Source organism: Sorex araneus, chromosome 3, assembly GCF_027595985.1.
Source record: "Sorex araneus isolate mSorAra2 chromosome 3, mSorAra2.pri, whole genome shotgun sequence".
Lineage (NCBI taxonomy): Eukaryota > Metazoa > Chordata > Mammalia > Eulipotyphla > Soricidae > Sorex > Sorex araneus.
In genome coordinates this window covers 180,709,376-180,736,742 of record NC_073304.1, presented here as the reverse complement: position 1 = coordinate 180,736,742, position 27,367 = coordinate 180,709,376, and the positions used below count along the sequence as shown (strand labels likewise).

General features: G+C 38.7%; 1 protein-coding gene across 4 annotated transcripts in view; it reads left to right on the top strand.

Moving 5' to 3' along the window:
• Positions 1–3,814: 3,814 nt before the first annotated feature.
• CNTN5 (contactin 5) overlaps positions 3,815–27,367 on the top strand; it is an 832,499-nt gene continuing 808,946 nt past the window's right edge. For 2 of the 4 annotated variants that reach the window (XM_055129785.1, XM_055129784.1), the window contains exon 1: positions 3,815–3,979. The gene's annotated coding sequence lies outside the window, so the exon portion shown is untranslated. Of the gene's footprint in view, positions 3,980–4,598; positions 4,716–27,367 lie in introns of those variants that run through there. The other 2 variants (XM_055129781.1, XM_055129783.1) reach the window with 2 other exon arrangements.

The window sequence follows — 27,367 nt, the reverse complement described above, 5'->3', positions numbered from 1 at the left end:
CTGAAGCAGCTGTTAAATTAATTAAGTCAGTTTATTTTCCAAGTCTGATCAAGATATGTTTATTTCTGCTTTCACCAAACAGCTGTGATATCAGTATTAAGACCGATGTTCTAAAAAAACCCAAAATAAAATTAAAATCATCATATGCTGTCTAGTTAAAGTAAAAGTTTACTTTGGGATCTTCATCTTCTATTTTTATGTATAGGGTACACCAGTGTATATAAACACAACTTTTATTTATTTATTGCGTTTGGGCCACATTGGTGCTCAGGGCTTATTCCTATCTTTGCACTTAAGAATTACTCCTGGCAGTGCTCAGGGGATTATAAGGGACATAGAGTATTGAACCAGGGTTAGCTGGTTTAGCATGCAAGGCAAGCACTGTACCCATTGTACTATCTCTCCCAGTCCACAAAATTTTGTTTCTTAAAAAATTCTATCTTAAGCACTTACTATTCTCTTAAACAAACATCATAAATCAAATGCTGGAAGTATTTCCAATAAGCAAAGGAAGGGATCCAAGAAGGACTGAACTTAATTTCAATGGAGTAGATCCTGTTTCTGTTCAATTTATTGTTGAGTTGTGGGGGATATAACAGTTATAACTTTAATTAAAACCCAGAACCTCCTGTGTGTTAAATGGTGGTGGTGGTGGTGGGTGGGGTGGAGAAGTGCATGATTTAGTGGAGAAATATAAAATACAAGACAAGAACTTAGAGGGAACTCAACTGCTACAGATGAACTGCATCTGCTCCATTGCCCACTGGGGCCTGGCATGTAAAGAGATGGAGGCATTTACACAAAGGTGGTTAGGCAATAGGACCAGATAAGCCATAGGACAGATAATTTGAGGTGATATAACTACAGCATGAGAAAATGACCTACTAAACCACCTGATCTGCTTATAGTGAACAACTGGGGTGCCAAACTAGCATTGTTCAGGGCATAAACCTGGCTCTCTGCTCAGGGATCACTCCTGGCAGGACTCTGGAACCATATGGGATCCTGGAGATTGAACAAAGGCTGGTGGTGTTTAAAATAAGCACCTTACCCTTTGTACTCTCTCCAGCCCAACAAAGAATATTTTTATTTAATTTAATATTCAAATTATATTTTACCAGAGAAGATAATGAGTTAATTAACTCAAGTATATCACTGAGATTGTGAAAGTGAGAGGAACAAGTCATCTTTTAGGAATGACCTTTTGAAAGTAATTTTCATTGGGATTTTATAATGGGGCATGAATACTTGTATGCCTCAGATAATTCTAAGTCATGACAATATTTTAAAATTTCATTTTAAAATAAGAATTAAAAATAGTTATGATGCATATAAAAGGACTTGATGAGTGCTCTGAAAACATGAGTAAGCTTGTTTCTTCTTGGCAGAGCTCCTATAAGAAAATATTTCTACTTCTTTATGCATTCCCCGCCCCCTTTCCAACTTCTGATGTTGAATTGTTTATACTTGAGCCCAGAGGGCATAATAAGGCCATACATCATGCACCAGATAGAACCCCCTTGCTTACAAAGAAAATAATTTTTAAAAGATAGCACAAAAATGTACTTTGTAATGGAAAAATCCTAGGCTTTTTTTCAGAAAAATGTTAAGACACATGCTGTGTATACATATATCTATATACACATATATTAATTAGGCAGATTCAACATTTTTCTCTCCAAATTACCTACAACTTCTATGGGAAATGCGCCAATACATCAACTACTCTTTGGGAAAGATGTTAGTGCCCAACTTTTTTGATAGTCTTACTCTCTTAGTGTTCTGAAGCGATAGCACAGTGGTTAGGGTATTTGTCTTGCACACTGCTGAACCGGGTTTGATTCCTTTGTCCCTCTCAGAGAGCCGGGCAAGTTACCGAGAGTATCCTGCCTGCACGGCAGAGCCTGGCAAGCTATCCCGTGGCATATTTAATATGCCAAAAACAGTAACAAGTCTCACAATGGAGATGTTACTGGTGCCCGCTCAAGCAAATAGATGAGCAAGCGATGACAGTGCTACTCTTAATGAGGGTTTTCTTAATCAAACAAGGAGTAGGATGTAATTCATCTATATCATCACACACACATACACACACACACACACACACACAGAGTCATCCCGTTGCTATCATTAAATGCCAATTTCCAGTTCACCTTCATCATGTCAGAGTACCAGGAATCATGTGGCTGTTTCCTCCTTTGCACTGGCTTAGAAGAAAACTGAGGACCATTTTTAACATAATGCAAATGAATCTTCTCTCTGAACCTCCTCCCTGGTTTACTCTTAACTCTCCAACTGTCACCTTATTCTGAGCCTTGATTTGACTGACGTACTTTTATTAATTTTTAATGAAATAAATTTCTATCCGCCAAGTTAATCCTTTCTGAAACAAGGCGATTTGAGAGAAAATACGTCAAATGTAGGAGCTAATGACACAAATGCCAAAAAGGAGCGATTCACGGGCGGCAGAGAAGTGAGGACAAAGAGAACGGAACTCATCCTCCAGACCCCCCCCACAAGGCTGAACGTGCCCAATTAGGGCAGATGTTCAGAGGTGAATACTTGTTGCACACTCACAGCGCGCAGACACACAAGACACACACACACGGCACGCATCCACACCCACTAAGCACACCAACGCACACCCACCCACACGCACGCACACTCACACATGCACATATATGCACAACAATGCAACACGTATTCTGCACGCGCGTGTACGCACATGTATATTCAACATGCTCTCTCTCACACACCCGCTCGCGGGCACACGTTACTCAACATGTGCACACACGCACATGTGCGCACGAGCACACACATCACGCACACACATGCACGCACGTACACAAGCTCTCTCTGAACTCTTGGTCATTGACTATTGGGGTCCATTTTAGGAGGTGATTCAAGTCCTTCTGAGTCTGTCAGGGAGCAAAGGGGCGGGTGCTAGGGTCGAACCCGGGGAGCGGCGAAGTGGCCCATGACACCCACCTCCCAGGGAGTCAGACCCGCGGTCGGAGCGCCGGTGCGGGTACCTGGGGGGCGCCGGGCTGTGGCTCCGGGCAAGGCGCTCCCGGGGGTCTCCTCAGAGGCCTGAGACTCGTCTCCGGGCCGGGGCGTCCTTGTGGGAGACGCGCCAGGGATCGGGGACAGTCTGAGGGGGGCGGCCGCCTTCGAGGAGCGCCCCCGTTCCCGGGGGAGGGACGCGAGGGACCGCGGGGCAGAGGAACGCGGCGCCCGAGCCGCCACAGCCCTGACGCGAACCGAGAGGCACCGGGCGCCCTAAAGCGCGGGTGGGCACTCGCCGCAGGTGCGCTGCCGGGCGGCCCGGGCGGACGCGGATGGTCGGTCAGTTAGGCGGGCGGCGGCGCGGGCGCGCGGGCTCCGCCGGTCAGTCAGTCAGGCAGACAGCCGCGCGCGGACACGGTCCGTCCTGGAGGCAGCGGCTCGGGCGCGCGGACACGGAGCGTCAGTCAGGCAGCGGCGCGGGCACGGGCGCGCGGACACGGCCCGTCAATCAGTCAGTCTGTCAGACAGAGGCGCGGGCGCGCAGACACGGCCCGTCAGTCAGTCAGTCTGTCATACAGAGGCGCGGGCGCGCGGTCCGGTCCGTCTGTCAGTCAGTCAGTGAGCGGCGGCGCGGGCGCGCGGTCTGGCCCGACAGGCCGGCAGCAGCAGCGCGCGGGCGCGCGGAGGCGCGCGCGAGGAGGGAGCCGCGCGCCCCGACTCCGGCCTGAGGAGGCGCCGCGCCTCCCTCTCTCTCTCTCTATCTCTCTCTCTCTCTCCCTCCCTCTCACTCGCTCCCTCCCGCGCCGCCAACTCGGACCGGGAGCGTCGCTGGCGGGCGGCAGCCGCCAAAGTGCCATTAAAGCTCGGGGCGGAGACGATGCCTCACCTGCGCCGCCTCGGGAGGGAGCGGCTGGGCCGGCGCGACGGGCGCTGAGGCGCGGGCGCCGCCGGGGACGCGACCAGCTCGTGGCGGGTGAGTGGGGACCGTTCCGGGCCGGGCGGCCGCGTCTAGCGCCGCCGCGGGCTGAGGCGCGGGTGGCCCGGGCGCGGCGCCGCGGTGATGTTCCGGGGAAACACCAGAAACGCCCGGAGCCCGGGAGCGACCGCGGATCGGAGCCGAAGCCCCGCGCCCGCCCGCGCCCGCCGCCCTCGCGGCCCCGCGCGGCTTCGGTGGGAAAAGTTGAGGCGGCGCCGCGCGCGTCGCTTGCCCGGGAGGACCCGACGCGGGGCCGGGGGTCCACGGGGGCCCCGCGACTAGGGGAAGTGGCGTCGCGGCGCGGGGGAGCTCGGAGTCCGCCTGCAGCCGCGTCCTAACCTAGCGTCGGGGGTCCCTGAGGCGAGCGCGGGGCCGCATCAGCAGCCGCCTCAGGGGCCGCCTCAGGAGCCGCCTCGGTGGCCGACTCAGCCGCCGCATCCCTGTCTGTCCCGCCCGGCTTCAAGCGTCGCCGCTTCCCGCTCCCACGTGGAGCCCCGGGAGCGCCCAGTGGCCGCCGCAGAATCCGGCGGCTGGAGCCTGAGGGAAAGTGGCGGCCGCCGAGCGGGACGTCAGTGAGGAGCGAGCTGGGGAGACGCGCCTGACAGGCTCCGGCGGGCTCAGGGGCGCGTGCGGGCGGCAGAGCGGGCTCGCGAGCGGCGGCCGTGTCCGAGCTCTCCTGCAGGGCCCCACCGAGTCTCTGCCAGGCTGCTTTGTCAAACTTCGGAGCACTTAGGTAGGAGGACCAAGTGTCCTAGGATCATTGCTCCTGGACCTTGCACCACGGACGATGAAGTTAGGATGATCGGAAAATTTAGTCGGGGCAGGCGTTATTCCAGTAAAGCAACAGCTCAGTCAGTTTTGTCAGTTGTGAGTGTGTTTGTCTGTGTGTGTGTATGTGTGTGTGTGTGTGTGTGTGTGTGTGTGTGTGTGTGTGTGTAGGCTTTTGCTGGATCGCCAGGGCAGATGATATTCCAGTAAAGCTACAACTCAGTTTGGTCAGTTGTGAGTTGTGTGTGTGTGTGTGTGTGTGTGTGTGTGTGTGTGTGTGTATCTAGAGGCTTTCGCTGGATCGTCTGGGCAGGCGTTATTCCAGTAAAGCTACAACTCAGTCAGTTTTTGGTCAGTTGTGAGGGGTGTGTGTGTGTGTGTCTGTGTATGTGTGTCTGTGTGTGTATGTGTGTGTGTATGTGTGTGTGTGTGTGGATGTATGTCTGTGTCTGGAGGCTTTTGCAGGATCGCCAGGGCGTTTGCAGAGGTGAGCAGCACTAGGACTGTTGGGTTGTCGCATCTGTCTTTATTTGACTGGGAAGCGAATTAAAAGCGAGCGAGGATGTAGACTTGGGTTTTGTGGACCCTAAACAAAGCTGTCCATCCAAAAATGGACCAGTTTCGAGTGATAGTGCGTTTTCCTTGTCTTCTCTTGAGAACTTTGGAAGACCATCACCACCACTTTGAATAGAGCTCAGAGTGAGATGAGTTTAACCTCAAAACTGATTTATTGATAAGGAACAGAGGGTGTCAGTCAAAGGTAAAGGACTCCAGGTGAAGACAGGAACTAGGAGATGCAGAGCTGGCCATCTTCTTTCGCAGTGTCTCACTACTTCTTGATGAAAAGAAGGGTGCATTTTTGCAAACATTTTTTTTTAAAGATGGACATTTGGCCATAATTATTTAAATATTTGACTATAAGTTCCAATGACTAAAGCAGTTTACTAACAGATCTTAATGTACTCCTCCCAACAAAAACTAATTTTGAATTTTGGAGAGCTAGAATAGTTAACATGTTGTGATTTGCTGAAACTGTCCTATTATCTAGATACTTATTACCCATAGTTTTGGCAAATAGTATCATCTACTGGAAGTTTATTTCTTTCGTTTAAAATAATAGATCCATACTTTGTAGTTTTGTTTGTTTGTTTGCTTGCATGTCAAAATTCTGACTTCAGAAACTTAGATTTAGCCCTCCCTTTATAATCACCTAAGATACAAACATAAGATAGCCATGCATTTGTGACAGGAGGTTCTTGAGATTAATGTTTCAAGACTGTGCTAATATGTTACATGAACTTCTTAGCACTTTATAGCAGGAAAGAGGCTGGTAGGAAGCTCAAAGCAGTAGAATCTTTGCAGAGGTCTATTTTCTGAGCATTTATAATCAATAACACTACATTAGAGACTGGTGCATTATAAAAAGTAATGTCGTATATAAAATTCTTAACAGTTAAGAATTAAATACTACTGTGAAGTGTGTATCATCTTCCTACCATACTATTTAAGTTCACATTTTTTATTTCAGATATTCGAATTATAGTATTGGATTGTGAAAATGGAATATTATAAGGTCATATTTTCAAGACATTTGAACAGACTTTAGTTCATTATTAAAAATTACTGAAATAAATTTGGTAGTATTTTATTAACATAAGATATGAAAGTAATCTTAGCTGAGTTTATTATATGAGAAGATATTGCCTTACATTTGAATTATCTTTAGTGGCATTTTGTTGTGTTAAATTATATTTTAAATTTTGTTACTGTTTTATGTAATATAAATATGTACATAAGTTAAATATAGAAATTTTCATGTATGCCTACCCTAAAGTAAAAAAATACTGGTCTTTAAGATTCCTAGTAGTACCTCCTGTATCTTTAACTTCATAACCTATGTAAACATAAACTCATAGAGATTAAAAGCCAGTGAAAATATGGGTTTTGGGAGCTCTTCTTTTCTCTATTACAGAAAAATGTCACTCTATTAAAAAAAAACATAAAGCAGTTCTGAAGACTAAATCAAAGTTCTGTCTCTCTTATGGAAATTAAAAATGTCAAACAGTGAACCTCTCATTTCTAAATTTATTGTAAAATAGTTTGATTAACTATTTGGAAGAAATTTAGTAAATAGATTCTTTTCCCATATATTCCTTATATTAGCATTCTTAGTGATCACTATCATTTTTAAATAGTTCAAAAGTGTCTCATTGAGTGCATTTGATAATAGGTGTAAAATTGATTACCCCCTTATCTTCTCTAGTGTCCCTAAAAACTTTGTAATGACTGTATCATGCTGCTCTTTGATTACCACTTTCTTTATTTTAAACAAGTGGAATTCTCTACATGTTTTAATAGCTTTCGTATTTATACATGTTCTTTAATGCCAGTTATAGCTTCCAATATTTCCTTTTCCTGTGGAAGTAAAAAATGTTGATATTTTGATATAAATTTAGGTATGAATTTTAGGTGAGTTTATTATATATACATGTGCTTTCTTGCCCATATATCCTTATGGTTTGTTTCTTTCCTTTGGATCTGGTGTTGTGGGATTAAAGTGAATATCTGAACGTGATCCAAAGTTTGAGTTATTGTAGATCGGGCAAAGAAGAAAACAGTTCTCCCATTTTTTTCCCTCGAATGAGCATAACCTTTGTTTTATGGCAAGCCAACTGCAAAAGTATAATAATATACATAAAAACTTTATGGAAGGTATAAGAATATCCTCCATATCATTCTTACAGCTACTGCATACTCAAAAAGTACATCTAATCTTTCATTAGAATCCAGTAGTAACTCCAGTATGTGGAGTTAAGAAGAAAAAATTTGATTAATAATTTTCTGGTAAAATGTGGATCGCAATTCCTTTCCTTGTGTTGGGCATCACTGCTAAAATGTTCATCAGGAGTCTGAAAAATATCAAAGATTTCTTATATGTAATACAGTGGGGCAAGTTTAATGCTTTTAGAACCACAAATATCTTTTATTTTCATAAATATTTCACTAGTTTTAAAGTACGTATTTATGAAATTAGAGAAATGGCACATTTGTTGAAAAATATGCTTTTAGGTATAAAAGTTTCTTTATTTCCCTTTATTTTTAAATAAAAAATATTTTTTTTTTCTAAAACAAAACTACATATAAAGGTAACAAAGAGTTAGGAAAACTAATCTTAGGTTCTCCCATTCCAATTATATAAGAATTCAGTTTTAATTACATAATGTGTACCGAGATACTGTTGTGCATTATAGTCTCTAAAATAATAGAATAGAATGGAATCATCAGTATATAAGATGAAAACTAATTGCAGATACAGCAAAGTAGTAACAGGAATTTTGAAAGGTGTGTGCTTTTAGTGGCTAAGCCCCTCCAGGAGTGGTCCATGAGCATGGAGTCAAGAGTAAGCCCTGAGCATTACTGGGTGTGTCCCAAAAATGAAAACAAAATAAACCAACAAAGATTTAAACTTTTGGAAATTATGTTTAATAGGAATTTCATAATCATTAAATATGAGATAGTTTCCTGAGCACGTACACATACCTCCGAATAATTTTGAAAACATGATATGTTTTATTTATAAACTTAGTTGTATTTGCATTTCTCCTTATATTTTGAAAATTTCATTTTTCTATTATTTTAATGTTATATACTAGCTTTATTTCTCTCATACATGATAAAAGTTAATAAAAACAAGATTTTAACTTTTTTACTTTTGAATGTTTTATTACATGAATCTTAAAAGCTTTTTATAATAGAATTTAAATTTCAGAGTTCTTAATTCAACTAATTTAACACATTAAATTTATTTAAAAACAGTATATGCTACTAATGATAACTTATGATACAAAATAACTTTCTTTTTAAAAATAAGTAAAAATTGGGCCAGAGAGATAGCCTGGAGTCATGGCACTTGGCTTGCATGCAGCCAGTCCTGGTTTGATCCCTAAAACAGCAAATCAAGCATTGCCAAGTGTGACTCTCCCCTCTCCTACCTCTGAAAAGTGTCCTTGTTCAGAAATCCTTATTTGGGGATCAGAGAAATGGCTAAGCTAGCCAGAGTGTACCTTCTGCCTTGATCCGAGACACTGCACGATCTCCCGTACATTCCTCAGAGTCACCTCTGAGCATCGCAACTAAAGATAGACTCTGGGTTTGGCCCCCAATCCCAAACAAGCAAACAAAAATCTGTTAAAAATAAATATAAATATCATGAATTTTTGATGAAATGCATGTTATGAGGATAATTTGGGATAAGTGACAAAATAATACCACTTTTATTGTAAGTAAAATAAAATATCGAGGCATTTTTTTTACATATTTAAGTACAATAAGAACAAGAGAGGTTATGTGTTCATAGACCAGCATATAAGAATAAGCAATTTTCTTGTTGCCATTGATTATCTGTAAAACATAGCTTTTAAAGTTTAGACAAATTTGTATTTAGATAAATACAAATTCAGTTATAGTAACACATTGGAAATACATTGCCTTAACCAAGAACTGAAATTCCTAGGTTATTTAATTGCTTTGTAAAAATGAAGTTATTGTGCACTAAATAGTTACATCAAATAGAAGAAGTTTTAGAACAGTTTCAGTTAAAAATCCTGGAAACTCAGGCTGGAGAAGATGACACAGGGGTTTAGGCTGACAGTAGTTCTATCCATGCCACCCCATATTGTCCCTTGAGCACTTGCAGGGGTAAACACTGATTACCACTGGGTATGGACTCAGAACAAAACAAACAAACAAACAAAACCAATAACAAACATAACAAAACATCCTGGAAACTCAAGTAGAAAATGAATATGTGTTTGTTTCACTGTATCTTAATAAAATAACATTCACATAGTTTCAGATATATATACAGGAAAGCTCTCATCACTCAATCTTTAACATGTTAGTGATATTCTAAAGAATGTCTTAATGGCTCCTGCCAAAATAGAACAGTCTTCACACTGTTTCCTCTATCCTCTATGAATACTTTTTTGTAGCATTTTCAGCGGTTTTCCATAACAGACAATACAAAACATATTATTTTGGTTGTGCTTTGGGACAGGGCTTGGGGCTTGGGATAGAAACATCCCAAATGTCGTGATGGAAAGGTGTAATGGTGGTGGGATTAGTGTTTGAATATTAACTGTAATAAAATATTGTGAGCCACCTTATAAAATAAAAAAATAAATTAAAAAGAACATTGTTTCTCTTATTAGTACATTTTTTTCTGATACCCCCCTACCACCTTTACCCACCTTTAATATGTATTTAACTGGACATTAAAGTGAAACAGGAACTCAGTGAAAAAATGAGGGTCAGAAAATATTTCTGTGTATTTCAAGTTTGGATAAACTTAATCCAGCTACTTGCTTAAGGTAAATATTTTAGTGCATTTAGTAAACTTCAAAGCAGAAAATGCGTGATAGAATTTAATGGCCACTTATATATAAATTCTGGTTACTTTGTTTCAATATTAAAGGTAGTGAGCTAGTGAGCAGAGAGTAACCTCACATCTGTAACAATGCTTATGAACCTACCTTTGTCTATGATTAAGTTTAATAATATCATGTAAAGTATTTTAGAATGAATCTTATGCTAACCTTTTTTCATCAGTATAATTTTTGTTGCTGTTTTTAGTGTTAAGCCTATATTAAACATACAAAGCAAATGCTCTACTCCTAAGCTACATCCTAGCCTCTATAACATGGTTTTTATAGATGTCTTCTTTCAAAGTTTTCATTGTGAGGTTATAATGAGTATTTTTGAGTCTTTATATGGATTTGTTTGAGCAGGCACCAGTAACTTCTCCATTGTGAGACTCGTTACCGTTTTTGGCATATCAAATACGCCACGGGTAGATTTCCAGGCTCTCCGAGAGGGACAGAGGAATCGAACTGGGTTGGCCACGTGCAAGGCGAACACCCTACCCGATGTGCTATCACTCCAGTAATGTTTTAATATTTTAAGACTTTTTTCCTTTAAATACTGAGAAAAAAAGGTGAGAAGACAAGTGTGATAAAGATTAAACCAAATAATTGGGTGAAATAATGTCTGCTTTGAGACTTTTTTTTGCATATATATATATATATATATATATATATATATGGATGCAGAATCTCCTGCCCCCACACCAGGCTGTCTCCACGGGTCTCCTGGAGGGGGGTGGGTTGAGTTTCCCTCCCCCTTCCAAGCAGAGTCCTGGCAGCCGAAAACCTCCAGAACCCAGCCACAGCCATGCTCAAGGCCACTCTCCATGTCCTCAGACGAGCCTCACACATGAAGGAATGGGCAGAGGAACGCAGGTGTGCAGGACCCGGGGCTGAGATCTCCAAGCCTGCTCGAATTGGGACTGGGCCTCCTCCATCTAGATCCTTCGTTTTCCAGTAGCTTGGCAGTCACATCTACAAACTGCCCTCGGTGCCATGTAATCTCATCAACGTCCAAGATCCAGAAACTATAAAATAGAGCTCCCGGAAGTGTGCTGCCGCATTTGCAGCCTCACGACCTCTTATAGTCTAGCTCACTGATGTACCTAAAGCAGCACACATGTATTTGGTTTTAACATACTTGCTTGTATTATCTTATATACATTCTTCATCCCACTTGGAGAGCCTGGCAAGCTACCAAGAGTATTCTGCCTGCACAGCAGAGCCTGGCAAACTCCCTGTGGCGTATTCAATATGCCAAAAACAGTTACAATAACGGGTCTCATTCCCCTGATGCTGAAAGAGCCTCCTATAAGGCAACGTTGGGAAGGACGAATAAGGAGAGGCTGCTAAAATCTCAAGGTTGGGACAAATGGAGATGTTACTGGCACCTGTTCGAGCAAATCTATGAACAATTGGATGACAGTGATAGTGATAGTGATATATATATGTATATATATATATAATTCACATATGTATATATAATTCATATATAACTTTAGTAAATATAGAATCTCTAGGTTCAAAGTTTTAGTAGTCTTTTGGGTATTTATTTTCCTTGTATGTTTATTTACCTGTGTTTTCAAAATCTTCAGTGTTTTCAAGAGTGATAGGCTTAGGAAAAAAGAGTTGTTAATGAAGATTTAAGTTAAGTGATCCAGAATTGATTTGATGAAAATTCATCCTATTAAGTTTGTGCAAAACTTATTAGTAGCAAGGAGGTATAGTATAGCAGTTGGGGCTCTTGTGTAACATGCATTGGAGCCTGATTGCATGCCTAGCATCACATGGTCCTCTGAGAATTCCTGGGTACAGTTTGGGAGACTCTCCAAGCATTGCTACTTGTGTCCCTGGAGGTCTCAGCAGTGCTAGGATGTTGACGTGTCCCCAGCATCACATGGCCCTAGCATCAATGTAGCATCCTTGATCCCTTGAACTTAATTGAAAACCTGAATGTCCAAGAATCTCTGCTGTATCCCCTGGGTCTCCTGACCATCTCTTCAGGTGGTGCCCCTCCTATCAGTTATGGGTTAAAAGCAAACACAAAATGACTTACCATCCTATTTTTCCCCTCATTCTTTAAAGAACTCCTGTTTGTATATACCTTAGTGAGTAAAATTAATAAATGCAATGCCTTTCACACTCAAAAAAAAAAACTACATTATTTCACTCAAGTGGTCTACCATGGGCAGTTGTACTAAGTAAGAATATAAAGGGGAATATGTAGTTCATGGCCTGGTTGAGGAGACAGTTACATAGGGTGAAAATAATTCAATAGGAAATGTGCAGCAAGTGAGCCATTCATAGTTAAGATGTAAATTTTCAGTGTTTCTCCTATTCAAAACTGCTGTTGTTTGTCTCCTGTGCAGTATGTGTAGCTTTGACTATTTCATGCTATCACTGCCGCATTTAATTCCCAGTGCCTAAACTATATCCACGTAATTTTGATTCCAAGATTCACCTCATTAAATGAATATAATATAAAACGAATATTACAGTTTTCTGCATCTCATGAAAATGTTAACTTTACTGTCTGAGACAAAGATTATATAGATCTCAACACTATTTTACACAATTAAGACAGCACGGTGGCTCATGTAAAATTTTTCTTTTATTGGTGGGGGGAGCCACACCTGGCAGCACTCAGGTATTATTCCTGGTATTATTCTCTTAGGTGTTATTCTCTGCTTTCAGGGGTCAATTCTGGCAGGATTTGGGGGACAGTTTGGGGTGCCAGGGATTCAACTTATGTTGTCCGTGTTAAAGGCACATGCCTACCCACTGTGCTTTCGTTTCGCCCCCAAATTTTTTATTTTTGTGTGAAGCATGGTGCTGCTCTAATAGTAGAAAGGTGTATTGTCTTCCATGGAATATGTGTTGGGTTATTTTTATGTATATCTTCTCTTTATGTATATTTTTATGTAACACAAATAGAAGAAGATATCCATAGTTAATTCAAAAGTTAGTAACCATAACTTTTGACATGTTGAGCACATATTCTGAGGATCTTGTAAGAAGAGAAACAGTCATTTGGATATTGTATTAATACTCCCACCCCCACCCCTGCTGACACAAATAAGAAGCACAAGGGCTTGAAATTTCTATTAGGATTGGAATGGATTTGGTGGAAAAAGAGGCAGAAATAAATATATAGAAGGAATTGATAAAAGTATTGTAAAGAAATAACTAATGCAAATGGAGTATCAAAAATATATCAAGTGGAAATATCTGAGGCACAAGACTTACATTGAAAATGAGAGTTCTCCTGTAGCACCAAGCAAGTTTCAGTTAACAGCAGAGATAGGTACTACCTTTATATCACACTTAGTGACAATCCTGCTTCTTTGACTCACTTCCTTAGACCCTAGTGCCAGTGCTGGGTTTATCCCCCGCAATGTATTTTGTCAATGGTTCTTGTTATTGCTGTTGTTGCCATACCTAACTGCTCAGTGCTCTGAGTTCAGGAATTACTGTTGGTGGATCTCCAGTGATTATTTGTGGAGTTGCAGATCGAATCATGGTCAGCTGTGTGCAAGGATTTACCTGATGTACTATCTCTTTCTCCTCAAGTGTCTTTTTTTTTTTTTTTTGCTTTTTGGGTCACATCTGGCAATGCACAGGGCTTACTCCTGGTTCATACACTCAGGAATTCCTCCTGGCGGTGCTCAGGGGACCATATGGGAAGCTGAGAATCGAACCTGGATCGGCCACATGCAAGGCAAACGCCCTACCTGCTGTGCTATCGCTCCAGCCCCCACTCTCCCCAAGTGTCTTGATTCAAATTTGTGTATGTGTATGTGTGTGTGTGTTTCCTGATCAAATAACCATTATACAAGCAGAAAGAGTTATAGATGTTCAGAACTAAACCATGTCTCTCCCTGAGTAAAAGTCCTCTAAGGATGTGTAAATTAAATGATCAAATTTTAAATGTTGATAGATAATAAATAAGTAGAATAAAATCAGTTGAATGACACATTGGGAAGAATTCTGGGAGAAAAGATGAACTAGCTTCTGTTTAAAGAACGAGATAAAAGAGCTGGAGTGACAGTACATGGGTTATGATTCTTGCCTTGCATGAGGCCAACCCTCATTTGATCAATGTTGCAGCCTGGCCCCCATAAACTTTTTGGACTTCTCACTGAGAACAGAACCAGGACTGACCCCTGAGCACTGCTGAGTATAGTCCCAAAACTCCTCCACCTTAAAAAAAAATCAGGGGATTATAGTTTATCTCACGACTATATCATTTTAAAAATAACAATCAAGCCCAGTTTTGCCCCTTGTTGTGACTTGGAAAAAATAACTTCCTCCTCTCCAATAGTTTATTAATCTCTCAAACCCAAGTGTTAAAAATCAATTATTATAAAGGACATTTGGGGAGGTTTTGATCCATTGTAATTCAATAACTGTGTGCGCAGTATGAGGTTTTGATGAAGAGGAGAATTGAATTTTAGGTGTTGACAGCTGAGTGTATGTTGTATTCCACCAGGGATAACAAGACAAGACTCCACCCTCAGAGCATATGGGGAAGCCATGGAAAGAGCATAGACTTGTTACACTTGAGTTGACTCCTGACTCAACAGCTTCCTGTCCTTTCTCAGAGCAGAGCAGCAATAACCTTACTATGCTTCCTCTTCTGTCCCCATTTCCCTGTGAAAGAGACAGTATTAACTACAGCTTCACAGGTTTGGTTTTGCTTATATAAGAAGGAATCTAGACTGTGAAGATTTCAGGAATCAAAACTCTTTCCTTTACATTCTGAGTTCCTTACACAGATTTATATTCTTTAAAAACTATTTGAAAGCAAAAAAAGAATTTAATTTTTCTGTAATAAGCATGGAAATATTCACTCTTTTTTCTAAAGATGAGGATCATTACAGATTTTCTTTGCAGAGCCTTATGGTCCTTTTGCTGATGGTGATATTATCTTTCCTTTTATTATTATTATTATTTTTTAAACCCATGGTCTTACCTGCTTTAAGCCTATCTTTAATTGTATTGTGTTTTACTTTGCCTGAAAAGGAATTCTTTAATTTTTCTTTATAGAATTATTGAGGGTAGTGATTTCCAGCCAGAGACCATGTGGGTTACCAGAATATTCAGAAGGGGCCAAAGTGAAAATCATATAACTGGGGCTATGGCACAAGAGTTGGGGGCCATATAGTAGGACTTGGAAGGTCACAAGACGAGGACAAAGATTGAAGAGGACCATGGTCAGAAAAAATTGAGAAATACTGATTTAGAGCATAGAAGAGAAAGATGTTTATGATATTGTTTTGCAAAATGATTTTCATCACAGTGTTGTTTTATTGAATATTCATTTTGAATCACTTGTAGTTATTAATTGGCATAGAATATATTCATTTGAAAATAACTTTGCCCATTTTTAATGTATTCATTTTTATTAGATGGTTTGTTACTGATAATTGTATGAATGTAACTCCTACTGAAATATTATGTGTAATGCTTATTCATTAAAACAAATAGAAACAAAACTTGTATTTATTTTATGTTTTTTGGGCCATACCCGGTGGTGCTCAAGACTTAACCCTGGCTTTGCATTCAGGAAACACTCTTGGTGGGCTCAGGAGACCTTACGGGATGCCCGGGATTGAACCCAGGTAGGCCATGTGTGAGGCAAGCACCCTACCCCCTGTACTATCACAACAGTCCATAGAAACAAAGCTTTTAAACTCTGAATTATTATATTTTAGAGTAAATAAAATGATTTTATTTTAGTTTTCAGATATTTCACAGATATGTTTCCCACAAATATTATTTAGCTACATGAACCATTTTTTTGTTTCACCATGTTGACACTAATCTTTTATAAAATAGATACATTATGATTAATACATGTGTGTTTCTCTTAATAATTATACACTTTGTACAACCAACCTGTTCCTTAATATTTACTGTTTTTTTTACTCTTGTGGAAGATTTAATAAAGTGTAAATAAATGGAAGAAACAAATCTTGCAAAAAAATTATCTCTTTCAAGAAAGCACAGTGTGACTATATACTGGGTCTGGAGATATTAGATACAGAAGTGAAAAGAAAGGTAGAAAAAGCTGGAAAGCAGACAGGAGAGGGAGCTGATGGAAAGCGATCTTACGCATATAGTGAAGAAATGAAATGAATATTCATGTCATGAGATACTGTTTAAATTCCTAGTAGTTGATATTTCCTCTGAAACAAAGTTTTCTTTTTGTCTCTGTGTGCTTTGTCTTCTCCAGTAATAAAATACATCATGATTGACTTTCCCAGGATGAATGTATAAATGGTATCCATTAAATATCATGATACTTTAAGCTATGTAATTCAGGAATTAAATGATAATTATTTTATTCTGTTTTAGATATTTGCATGATCAGTTATCTCTACATATTAATTCATTTTAATAGATGTTTAAAATTTAAGATATACATTAATTTATTTTTAAATTAGATGACTTTTCTAAATGTTTTTTAGATATTCTGCATAATTTCACTGTAGCCAAGAAGTTACCATAGTTCTTTGTTCAGCAGAATGCATATATCTTATTTGAATTTTTGAATAATATATTTAATACTTTAATGTATTTTTGCACTTTTACCAACTTTCTTCCAATCGGCACCGTAACTCTACTAATAGAATTGATCCTGTTCTATTTTTTATGTCTCACCAAGACCAAGAAACAAATATTAGTAAGAAGTCAATTAAAAATTCTCTGAGGCACCTCCCAAGTTTCTAGGAGATAAAATGCAGATTTGTAAATGGCCAAATGTAATTGTAAAATTATCATTGCCTTACTTTCCCGCACTACTGTATGCAATACTAACGAAATAAGATCCAGTACCAAGAAGAGTTGATTCTACTTGGTAGAGAAGTAAAATCCTGTAAGATAAACAATTCTGAATAAATGATCCTTCTCATTTTCCAATCAAACTTTGAAATATCACTTACCTTATACAATAGTAAGGGGTATTTTCCTCTGAAATAATATCATTAAACTGTTTACCCCCCCATTCTCTGATTTACTTCAAACCTTCTGATAGAATATTCTTAAAAGTCTCAAGATTTGTCATATTTTCATTTGCTTTGAAAGCTACCATGGTTCCTGAACATGGAGGAACACAGTTTCAATTCTTCAAGAACTCTTAAGAATTCTGGAGCTGTTCAATGGAAACCTGGCTGGACTTCTCCAGGCTACACTATGGAACACATTGTAGGTTGAATTACACTTCCACTCAAACTTGCCACTAAAATGTCCAGCTCTGTATATCTGCTAACATCATTACTTCTACTCTAACTTATGTAATCATATACTGCCCTGGAAAACAATTACATTTCTACTAGGAGATCACAAGCTATTATAAAGAATGTGATATGTTTGGACCATTTTTATAAGTGGCTTTACATAATACAATTAAACATTTAATTGGCCCTGTGTCTTCACTTTTGTGCTTTGCATAACATAATGCTTTGAAGATGTCAACACTGAGAAATACCACATTTGAACAGTTACATTAAGTATAGAACATAAGTAAATGATGGGCTCATCAAGTTTCTTTTTTGAGGGGTAGGGGGCACCCTTTGTGCTTGGGGACCACTCCTGACTCTGCTCTGAGATCACTAGTAGGGGGATACAGGGATCCATGCAGAGTGACGGGATACAGCCCAGGTCAGTAGTTTGCAAGTGCCTTACCTGCTGTCCTATCTTTCTGGTCCCTTTCAACAAATTTTCTTACTATACAACTGTGTAGTGTTGGGTCTAACCATGAGAAGGCAATGTAAAAAAAAAAAAACAAAAAAGACTAGGCTCCAAGGCTTGGAAGCTGGCCCCACATGCTGGAGGAAGAGGCAGCTCGCATAGAGAAGGGAACACCAGGTAAAGTGTGGTTTGAGGACCCGCACGGGATGGGAGATTGCACTCTGAAAATAGAATATAGACCAAACACGATGGCCACGTAGTGCCTCTATTGCAAACCACAACACCCAAAAGGAGAGAGAGAGAACAAGAGGGAATGCCCTGCCACAGAGGTGGGGTGGGGTCGGGGGATGTGGTGGGAGGGTGGGAGGGATACTGGGAACATTGGTGAAGAGGACTGGGGACTGGTGGGATATAAACAAAATGCAAGCATGAAAGCTCACAAGTTTCCTCTGCCAGCTCCCCCATGCATGAGGCTCGTCCAAACGTGTGGAGAGTGGCCCTGAACATGGCCGTGGCTGGGTTCTGGTGGTCCTCAACTGTTGAGGCTCTGCTGGGCGGTGGGGGGGGGGGGGGGGAGGAAACGCAACCCTTCCCCTCCAAGGGGCCCCGGTGAAGACAGCCAGGTGTGGGGTCAAGAGACTGTGTCGCTATCTTCCGGGAGCCCGGTTTTATAGTCTCTTGATGTTGGCCGTTGATGATTACTTAGTGGTGGGCAAAAATAAGAGGGTGAGTGAAGAGTTGGACTAGAGGTTACCTAGGGACAGTCATGTAAGGTCTTGAGATCTTTAGTGGTGATGGGATACAGTCAATATACCATACCAATATGCTGTATAGTGACCATACCAATATACTATATAGTGAGTATATGTACCAATACCCTGTATGTTGTTATCACTAACATTATCACATTATCTCATATGTAATAAAAGATAAAGTTTTTTTAAAAATAATTATTACTTTTTCTTAAAATAATGCTTCAATTTTGGTGTGTGTCTTAATAATTGAATAAAAACAAGTCTACTAAACGCTAATAGAGTTAGAAGGAACAAAATGTAATTAAAGTAAAGACATTTAGAAGTAAAGAAAAAAATGGAAAACCCTAAAGAGGAGTTTGATTCTAAGAGACCTAAGTATGTCTCTGGGCTTTGCAGATCACTGACTATATTGAAGTTGGTATGGTGTGCTGTTACCTCCTTTATTCACTGTCTTCTTTTGTCTTTATGATTCCATTCTTTGAAACAATTCCTTTCAAACAAAAGCTCTATATCCTCATTAGGAAATACTATTGAGCTACAAAAAGTACCCATAATCTTGGGGCCTGAGCGATAGCACAGCGGGTAGGGCGTTTGCCTTGCACGCGGCCGACCCGGGTTCGATCCCCGGCAACCCATATGGTCCCCCAAGCACTGCCAGGAGCAATTCCTGGGTGCAAAGCCAGGAGTAACCCCTGAGCATCGCTGGGTGTGACCCAAAAAAAGCAAAAAAAAAAATTTTTTTTAAAAAAAGTACCCATAATCTTATTCTTTCCATCACTAGACAAACTCAGAAAGTCCCAGATACTATATATTATATTCTTTCTGTCTCAATAGAAAACACTAAAAGTGAAAATTAAATAGAAGACCAAGGATATCTTTTTGCAAGCAGAGAAATAATAATTTTTAGGTGTTAAACACAAAGGCTAACTGGAATCAAATAATTCTGAAATGCAAAATTAAAATGGCCTCTAGTGGTAATCAGACTGGTTGTCTGTTGCTTAACAAGGGAAAGCTGAATTGCGTGTGTATAAATGCTGCTGAATTTTAAGTACCAAAGCAGGAAAGAAACCAGTTGTATTATCTTCTATGATTCTTGTATTGACAAGTAAATGAACTGTTCAAATGTTTTGGCATTTAAAGAAGTGTCTGAAAAATAAATCTAAGATTCTTTTTGTTTTTTTGTTTTTGTATTTGGGGCTTGGTCAGTGACAGCTGAATATGCCCAGGGCTTAATCCTTGTTGGATGCTCAGGGATCACTCTTGGCAGTGCTTGGGAGATCTTAGGTAGAGCTGTGTATGCTAGGTTATGTCTACTATCTGTACTATCCCTACTACCAGGAAATTTTTTTGTAAATTATAAAAATGTATGTATTTTCATAGCATCAAGAAAAAAATTCATGTAAATATCATAATCCCATTAACATTTTTGTAGTAATTATAGGCCGTTAATTTTATAGGGTGGAGGGAATTTCTTCTTCATTTGGTCTCACAATTTCAAAATTTAGAAAATTTGATAAGAATTTTCAGGCAACTGCTCACTTTTATATGTATTGGAATTTAGACACTTTGGGCTTCCACTAAGGGTCATTTACAGGGAAAATTAATAGGCAGATAAGGCAAAATATGTAGAAATGTGACTCATAATTATTTATTTGTTTTTAAATATTTTGAGCCACACCCCATGGTGGTCAGGGCTTTCTCCAGACTCTGTGCTAAGGGATCATTCTTGCCTGGATTCCAATGACCATATGGGATGCCAGGCAATTGGTCACTGCAAAGCAAGCACCCTACCCACTGTACTATAACTCTGGCCCCTACTAAGTGTTTTAATTTCCACAAGTTTAAGTTTGCAAAGCTAAAAATTACAAATTCAAAGAAAATTGAGAAAAATTATATTAAGAACTCATGGAAAAATTAAAGTAAAAATAAGGACATTTTAATTTAGCTTAGATTTCTTTACTATTTACAAATAAGACGTTGACATTTGGAAAGTAGAAATGCATTTCTAAATATTTGCATTACATCACGTTTACTAAATGTTTTGCACATTGCTCAGTGTCTTAGAACAGCCATTATTAAAATGACCTTACCAATACATATATAGAACTATTGTCTTTTAACTAGCTTTTATGGGAAAATAATAAAAAGCTTTCTGATGTATTGAACATTAACTGTAGTCACAATTTCCTATCATGACAATTTAAGAGAAATTTAATTTGAATTAAAATAACTTATTATTCCGAATCAAAATATGTTTTATAGATTCACATTTATCACTTGTCCCATTGCTCATCGATTTGCTTGGGCGGGCTCCAGTAACATCTCCATCCGTCCCTGTTATGCGCTAGTGTAGCTCAATAGGTTACACTAGCACGTTTTATAGATTAAAATCTATAGTCTGACAGTTATTATTAAATCATAATATTTTATAAGGAATACAAAAAAAGACAAATAAATAAATGGTTACTCTGAAGTTTACGTTCTGTTACATCTCTCATTCTTGTTTTTTTAGTCAAATTATTTGTTCCCTACTATAGTTCATACTATCTCTTTGTAGTTACATTTTTGAGTGCACAACTCTTTTTTATTATTCACAAACAACTATCATTTATTCTAAAATTATTCTTTTAAAAATTTTTTATTAGTGAATCACTGTGAGGTACAGTTACAAACTTATGAACTTTCGTGTTTGCATTTCAGTCATAAAGTGATCATTTACCCATTCCTCCACCAGCGCCCATTCTCCTTCACCAATGATCCCAGTATCCCTCTCACCACCCCACCCCTCCCCCACCATCCCACCCTACCTCTGAGACAGGGAATTCCTTTTTGTTCTCTCTTCTTTTGGATGTTGTAGTTTGCAAAGAGGTATTGAGTGACCTTCATGTTCTCTTCCATATTGAAATTCTGTAAAGATCAAAAATCAATTATCTATATTTAGCAAGTAAACAATTCCTAGAAATTGAAATAGTAGTTTGCAGCTAGATAAAATATGTGGATTAATAGTGAACAAATGAATAAACACAGATGTGTTGGAATAGCTGTTTAATGCACAGCTCCAGTGACAAACGAATTGGGGTTTTTATTGACCTCTTTAGTGTGTTTTCCACATTTCTTAGGAACTAGGAGTTCTAAGTTCTAAATCTATTTCTACATTTAAACTTTAATTTGTTTCTTAGAAATATTGTCCTCTTTGTTGTCAAGATCAACATCATTAATTTAACTAGAGCATTTAGAGTCTTTCATTAGAAAATGGAGAACTTATTTTAGAATAGGAGTTGGGGGGAATAATGTATCATTTAGAGCAATGTTTGCAAAGATCATTGCCTGAGATGTTGCTAAGAACTAGTGACTATAATAAAATAGAATAGGAATTAACTTCAAAATTAATTATTTTATAAGATTTGAATAGGAATTGTACTATCAAAATTCAGGTGTGTTAGACCAGACTACTACTACATTGAGTAAGGCACTTACCTTGAATGCCAACCCAGTTTTGATTGCTGTCGTCCAATGATACCCCGAGAACCACCAAGAGTGATCCCTGAGCATTGCTGGGTGTGCCAATATCCCCTGCCCCCCAAAATAAAAAACAAATCAGGTGTGATATGCTTAGCTATGTAAAGTGGGAAATATAATACCTTTAATGACTAGTCATTTATGATAAATGAAAATAGGGGAGCTATTTTAGAGAGTAATTAATTTATTGCTAGCATTAACTTTTAGTGCTTTCAATCAAGAAAAGTTGAATTTACTTTATTGCCACTAATCTAATCCCAATAATTTTCTAATATAAAATATTCACATTAATGTTTTTCTATTCATAACACTGGTTATAATGAAAATATAAGTTTAAAGACAGAAAAATACTTGAATTTAGGTTTACATGTTTGCTTAAGATCTTAGTATTTAGGTGTCTAACATTGATTCATAATGCTAATCAAAGTGGTTTATTCTCTCTATATGTTCTTAATGTATCATTATTGATACTAGTATTCCATTTTGAAATGAATTTCTCTTTTCCTTGGATCTTGCCCAAACTTCACAGTTCATGGAGTAAGTTTCACAATGATAGTAAATCCATCTACCGAGATCAGTTTACAGAGATTGTAACATAAAGCAGTAAATCAAGGTGGTGAGTTTCAGATCTGCTCAAAATAAGCTCCCCTATGCAACCTGAGACAAAGGAAATCTTTGACAAAGCAAAGACAAGCATACTTCCTGCTATGCTAACCTCCATCCCAAAGAAAAGCTATCTTAACCCAGTATTGAGTGTTGCTGTTACATCAGAATATTAATCATTGCAAACAAAAGAAAGCAATTTTAAACAATTTCAGTGAGCAAAATTATTATTTTATTTTTTCATATTTTTTTCTATTTTTGCCAATTGCTTTATATAATTACATACTGAAAAATATTACTCAGCCAGTGTCTTAAGTATAATGTTTAAGTGTGTTTACACGAATAATAAAATAATAGATAGGGAACATGTACAAATTGATAAGTTTTGAATTGTTTGTGTTTTATTGGTCCATATCAAGTTCTATTACTTTAACTGTAGTTATTGTCCTGTAGCTTCTATCTGGCAAAATCATTTCCTTATTAATGAATTGTAGAACATTAATTCCTGTGTCACTAGATAAGACATGTGAGAGGAATGCAATCTGATAAAATGAATGTTGCCCTTTTGCACTAGCTGTGACCTACCTCCAAGCTTAGACAGGATGACGTTTATTGTATACTGAAACTTCACCCAAACTGACTCAACCTTTCATTTTTCTCTAGTACACTTTCATGTACAAAGTTCATTTTATAACTTAATTTATATCGTGGTTCAGGGTCAAAGCAGTATCATTTAATATGTCAAAAGAAGTTATAGGAAAATGAGATAAAGTAATTTATGTGGCAAAAATAATAATTCCCTGATCTTGACCATATTGGTGAAAGCTACTTTAGAACTTTAGAATGATATTATTCTTATTAAAAGTAAACTGTATTTCTTTCTATAAAGTATTTGTAAAAAGGCTTTTCTAACAGTGTAGTGGGTTTATTTATTTTTTTAAATTCAGTACAAAGGCCTTGATTCCTTTCTTTGTCCCAAAGGGAAAGAGACAAATACATGAATCATTAATACTACACCCAAATTTCTCCCCTTTGAGACTTACTTAATTTTCAATATCTTTAACAATTGCAGTGAGTATTGCTATATTTGAAAGTACTGTATTAATTTATAATATTCAGCATATCATTCACAAACTTTCCTGTGGTGATTTCATTTAGCATACCAAAAATCACCAAGGGGAATTCCATTACTAGGAACAAGCCTGGTTTATTTTTGTAAATTTATTTTACTTCAGCAGTCAACAGCGGGTATTGATTACCCACTGTGTTGAGAGCATTGTACTGTGTATTGTAAGGAAGTCATTACATAGGAAGTAAAATATTTGCCCAGAGAACAACTTATTACTGAAGGAAGGAAAAGGAGAAAACTTTATACTTATAACTGAGTATCATTTAATCTCTTCACTTCTCTTCATTCATTTATTGAAGTTCATTGTGAACTTGCTTGGTTTGGTTTAGGTATTCCAGTTTTTAGATTGACCAAAAAAAAAATGCGTGTTCATGCCCTTCAGAGCTCACAAAGAATAGGCGAGATCCAGTATGGTTTATTTTCATTAGGAATGTTAGGGAAAGAATATGGAAAAAGTGACTTTCGAGTGTAGTCTTAAACAATGAATTGGATTTTGACTGCTGGATGTTTGAGTTCAACTGAGAAAATATCATAACCAAACACAGAGTTTAGTGGAGCAGTCCTGGTAAGGCAGTTGTGAATCTGTAAGCAGTAGTGTAATGGGGACCAAACTAAATAGGTTATACTGAGAAGGCAGAAAATCTGAAAGATATATACATGATATGTAGTATTGTCTATATATCTATGTTTATAAATGTACACATCCATGCATATGTAAAATCTAGTATTGTGAGTTTATTGAGTAAAAGGGATGGAAAATCTCACAAATTTACTTTTAGAAGTAATTGAATTAAAAAACTAAGATATTTCCAGATGGTTTTTTGGGGGCTAAAAAGACTTAATATGCTCAAGTGAGTCATATCTAGTGAATACAGGCTATGTATGAAGGGAGCCATTGTGCCAGGCGAGATAGACATGTGACTCTAGAGATAATGTTTCAAAGTCATGTGGATTCTACTTGCTTTGTGATTCTGGTCTTATATTCTTTCAGTATCCTTAATGCTATCAGGTTGTTAAACCTGATTGTCTAATTATGTATTAAATTAACAGTAAATTATAATTGAGATTCTTTTGAATTTACCCTGTTTAGTGAAAATCCCAGTTTCATTGTGTGGCCTAGCAAGATTATTCTTCTTACAGATGTAAATCCCTCCATGCCCCTATCCCTATCACCTTATGTTTTAATATAACCATTTAACAAAGTGATATTTTCATTTGTTCAAGGAAAGCTAAGTCAAATTTGCTATTTATTATACTCCCTCTTTATACTTAGAATTTTTCACAAAATGTGAGAAGAGAGTTGCAGTCATATTTGCTTCAAATTATTTCCATGCATCAATTAGTGACACACGGGCCCCTTCTAGTGATTTGTAGGTGTTCAGTGCAGGCCTTGAGTATGCTGTGATACTTGAGCCTTGAGGTACTGGCGATTTCCAGACATGGTGAAGTGCTGGTGAGGTGGGGGTGGGCTTCTGGTGATCACCTAGTAATGCTTGGGAAACCATGATGTGGTGCCAAGGATCACATCTGGGCCATATGCAAAGCATCTGCTCTTATTAGTGCTACCATCTCTCTGACACAGAATCCATTTTTAAACTTTACTTTTTAATTGAGGCTTCATTTATTTACAAAGCCCTGTTTTGTAGGAGTTTCACAATTCCTCAAACGTTTGTTATGTCACCTCACTAATCACCAAGTACCAATATCCTTCCACCATAGACAATGGATATATACCGGTCCCTTTCAGCCCATTCCCTCCTGTCTTGGTAACCTTAGTTTTATGATAAAAAAAATCACATGTTGGTTTTAGCATGATTTTGCTTTCCCTCTCGATTAAGGTATATGTGTATGGTGTATTCCTTATGAGTAAGACCTTCCACCATTTGTCTTTCTCCTGACTGATTTTGCTTAGCGTGACCCTCCGTAGCTCTATTCATGATGTTAAAAGGAAATGGCTCATCTCTCTCTCTAGTCTTTGACATTGGGTTGTTTCCGGATTCTGTCTACTGTAAGTTGCCTATAAAGAATATTGTAGCACGTGGATCTTTTCAGATTAGTGTTTTTCTGACCCTCAGATAAATACTGAGGTATGGAGTTGCTCTATCATATGGCAGATCTATTTGTCATAGTTTGAGAAACCTTTCCTGTTATCTAAAGAGGGTATGCCAGTTTCCATTCAGCCCAATAATACTGTAATGCTCTTTGTCTTCAAGGCAACCTCCCAGCAGTGCTCAGGAGGCCTCCTCGGTCATATTCAGCCATCTGACCTAGGGTCTGATTACACTGTGCTTTTCTGGGCCTTGTGATACCAGGGACCACCAGGGCCACCCTGAAAGTGCTCAGGGGCCTCTAGTGCTACATCCGGTGAAGCTCGGGATGCCATGTAGTGTAGAGGCTCAAACTATAGTTGAATGCTAACTTCTGCACTATCTCACAAGGTTCCTTTTTCTCCAGTCTTGCCAGGACTGTTTATGGTCTTTTGGGTATATTTTATTCTCACAGGTGTAAGATCATTGCTCAGATCTGTCAGGAAGATTCAGATTTTCGCAAACTTAGGTCGGCTAAAATTTTCTGGTATAATACTCAGGCCAGTACTTAGGAAATTTTCTCTTAATGATTGTGAAGGTTTGATAAGGCAACAATTGCTGGGTCCCATTCCCAGAATTCAACCTTCCCCCAACCACCTCAGCTAGGGCCTGAGAATCTATATTTTTAATGACTTCTCAGGAAATACACTGTGAGGATACATTCAAAACCACTGATGTAGACATTCCTCAAATGAGTGTTATATCACCTCATAATGTGTGTTATGTCATTAATTTTATTAAACTGTGTGACTATTGATGGTTTCAGGCAAACTAAATGGAGCTATGAATACCAATAAAATTACTTTAATACTGCTCACAGTTATTCATTTGTAATATTTAAGGTACTTATTAAGACATAGATATAAAAATCTTAATATTATTCATAAGTAATTTTAAGATGTGTCAATTTTATATTAATCTTCTAAATAGGAAAATTTTTCTAATGTTTGTTACTGGATTGGAGCAATAGCACAGAGGGTAAGGCATTTGCCTTGCACTTGGCCAACCCAGGTTTGATTCCTCCGCCTCTCTCAGAGAGCCCGGCAAGGTACCAAGAGTATACTGCCCGCACAGCAGAGCCCGGCAAACTACCCATGGCGTATTTGATATGTCTCACAACAACAAGTCTCACAATGGAGACATTACTGGTGCCTGCTCGAGCAAATCAATGAACAACTGGATAACAGTGCAGTGCAGTGCGATGCCTGTTACTAATTTATATCAACTGTCAAAGTCCAATTTAATCTGGTTTGCCAGTGATCTTTCTATGTTATGGAACTATATCTAATAGTGTTAATATATATTGATTAAGGGGATGGCCAACCTGACTTAGACTCACAGTGTTACACTCTATATGCTGCTTCATGCCAATCTTATGTTTTCTTCTTTGTTCTAATTTTCCAATAAAGCCT